Consider the following 3,332-nt stretch of genomic DNA (forward strand, 5'->3'; position numbering starts at 1 on the left):
GCGAGCGCCCCCCAGCTCCATCGCTCCGGGGGTAATAGGCCGGCGTCTGCCACACTTAGCCCGGAAATGAGCACCTTCCCCGGGCACAGGCAGGGAGCGAGCGCCCCCCAGCTCCATCGCTCCGGGGGTAATAGGCCGGCGTCTGCCACACTTAGCCCGGAAATGAGCACCTTCCCCGGGCACAGGCAGGGAGCGAGCGCCCCCCAGCTCCATCGCTCCGGGGGTAATAGGCCGGCGTCTGCCACACTTAGCCCGGAAATGAGCACCTTCCCCGGGCACAGGCAGGGAGCGAGCGCCCCCCAGCTCCATCGCTCCGGGGGTAATAGGCCGGCGTCTGCCACACTTAGCCCGGAGAGGAGCACCTTCCCCGGGCACGGGCGGGGAGCGAGCGCCCCCCAGCTCCATCGCTCTGGGGGTAATAGGCCGGCGTCTGCCACACTTAGGCCGGAGAGGAGCACCTTCCCCGGGCACGGGCGGGGAGCGAGCGCCCCCAGCTCCATCGCTCCGGGGGTAATAGGCCGGCGTCTGTCACACTTAGCCCGAATATGAGCACCTTCCCCGGGCACGGGAGGTGCCAAGCGGCCCCTAAGTCTACCCTCATGGAAGCTCCGGAGGAGGAGTGCGGGCGTGTGTCACACTTGGCCCGAATAGGAGCACCTTCCCCGGGCACAGGCGGTGCCAAGCGGCCCCTAAGTTTGCCCTTATGGAAGCTCCGGTGGAGGAGTGCATGCTGCATGACAGTGAAGCCGAATATGAGCACCTTCCCCGGGCACAGGCGGTGCCAAGCGGCCCCTAAGTTTGCCCAAATGGAAGCTCCGGAGGAGGAGTGCATGCTGCCTGACAGTGAAGCCGAATATGAGCACCTTCCCCGGGCACAGACGGTGCCAAGCGGCCCCTAAGTTTGCCCAAATGGAAGCTCCGGAGGAGGAGTGCATGCTGCATGACAGTGAAGCCGAATAGGAGCACCTTCCCCGGGCACAGACGGTGCCAAGCGGCCCCTAAGTTTGCCCTAATGGAAGCTCCGGAGGAGGAGTGCATGCTGCCTGACAGTGAAGCCGACTATGAGCACCTTCTCCGGGCACAGGCGGTGCCAAGCGGCCCCTAAGTTTACCCTCATGGAAGCTCCGGAGGAGGAGTGCGGGCGTGTGTCACACTTGGCCCGAATAGGAGCACCTTCCCCGGGCACAGATGGTGCCAAGCGGCCCCTAAGTTTGCCCAAATGGAAGCTCCGGAGGAGGAGTGCATGCTGCCTGACAGTGAAGCCGAATATGAGCACCTTCCCCGGGCACAGGCGGTGCCAAGCGGCCCCTAAGTTTGCCCAAATGGAAGCTCCGGAGGAGGAGTGCGGGCGTGTGTCACACTTGGCCCGAATAGGAGCACCTTCCCCGGGCACAGGCGGTGCCAAGCGGCCCCTAAGTTTGCCCAAATGGAAGCTCCGGAGGAGGAGTGCATGCTGCCTGACAGTGAAGCCGAATATGAGCACCTTCCCCGGGCACAGGCGGTGCCAAGTGGCCCCTAAGTCGGTAAAGGTTGAAATAAGTAAATAAATACAAAAAGGACGAGGGGGGGAAAAAAGGCAAAAACGTAGAAAATCCCCCCATTCATTTCAATGGGCTCGGCCGATTTGGGCTTGCGGGACCGCCGAGGGCACGCCGGAGGGCGGTTGAGTCGGTAAAAGTTGAAATAAATGAATAAATACAAAAAGGACGAGGGGGGGGAAAAAAAAGGCAAAAACGTATAAAATTCCCCCATTCATTTCAATGGGCTCGGCCGAATTGGGCTTGCGGGACCGCCGAGGGCACGCCGGAGGGCGGTTGAGTCGGTAAAAGTTGAAATAAATGAATAAATACAAAAAGAACGAGGGGGGGAAAAAAAAGGCAAAAACGTATAAAATTCCCCCATTCATTTCAATGGGCTCGGCCGAATTGGGCTTGCGGGACCGCCGAGGGCACGCCGGAGGGCGGTTGAGTCGGTAAAAGTTGAAATAAATGAATAAATACAAAAAGGACGAGGGGGGGGGGAAAAAAAGGCAAAAACGTATAAAATTCCCCCATTCATTTCAATGGGCTCGGCCGAATTGGGCTTGCGGGACCGCCGAGGGCACGCCGGAGGGCGGTTGAGTCGGTAAAAGTTGAAATAAATGAATAAATACAAAAAGAACGAGGGGGGGAAAAAAAAGGCAAAAACGTATAAAATTCCCCCATTCATTTCAATGGGCTCGGCCGAATTGGGCTTGCGGGACCGCCGAGGGCACGCCGGAGGGCGGTTGAGTCGGTAAAAGTTGAAATAAATGAATAAATACAAAAAGAACGAGGGGGGGGGGAAAAAAGGCAAAAACGTATAAAATTCCCCCATTCATTTCAATGGGCTCGGCCGAATTGGGCTTGCGGGACCGCCGAGGGCACGCCGGAGGGCGGTTGAGTCGGTAAAAGTTGAAATAAATGAATAAATACAAAAAGAACGAGGGGGGGAAAAAAAGGCAAAAACGTATAAAATTCCCCCATTCATTTCAATGGGCTCGGCTAAAATGGGCCTGCAGTACTGCCGAGAGGCCGCCGGAGGACGCCCTAGTAGGCAAACGTTGATCCCCACACACGAGGGGTCAGTTAGGCGACCAGGGGTAGCGTTTAGGTGACCAGGGGTAGCGTTTAGGCGACCAGGGGTAGCGTTTAGGTGACCAGGGGTAGCGTTTAGGCGACCAGGGGTAGCGTTTAGGCGACCAGGGGTAGCGTTTAGGCGACCAGGGGTAGCGTTTAGGCGACCAGGGGTAGCTTTTAGGCGACCAGGGGTAGCTTTTAGGCGACCAGGGGTAGCGTTTAGGCGACCAGGGGCGTTGCAGTTCCGCCGAATTGCATTAGGGGCGCTGCAGTAGGCAAACGTTCTTCCCCCCTAGTCAGAGGGTCATTTGCCTACTTCCCAGGTTTACCCGGGTTTTCCAAAACACCTGGGGCACATTTTCAGGGATCACGTTTTTAGAAACAAAAATATTCATAATTTCTTCTAAGTCCCCTTTCCAGCGGGGAACTTTGAAACATTGTATCCGACCACTGAAGGCTGTTGGCGGGCACGGCGCGGCAAACAGCCCGCACTCAGGCATGGAGCTCCGGGGAAAGTTGCCTAATTTCTTCTAAGTCCCCTTTCCAGCGGGGAACTTTGAAACATTGTATCCGACCGTGGAAGGCTGTTGGCGGGCACGGCGCGGCTCATAGCCGGCCCTCAGGCACGGAGCTCCGGGTGAATTTTCACAAATTTCTTCTAAGTCCCCTTTCCAGCGGGGAACTTTGAAACATTGTATCCGACCGTGGAAGGCTGTTGGCGGGCACGGCGCGGCT

The sequence above is a fragment of the Idiotropiscis lumnitzeri genome, unplaced genomic scaffold (assembly GCF_059441095.1).
Source record: "Idiotropiscis lumnitzeri isolate Australia: NSW breed Sydney's pygmy pipehorse unplaced genomic scaffold, RoL_Ilum_1.0 HiC_scaffold_203, whole genome shotgun sequence".
NCBI lineage: Eukaryota > Metazoa > Chordata > Actinopteri > Syngnathiformes > Syngnathidae > Idiotropiscis > Idiotropiscis lumnitzeri.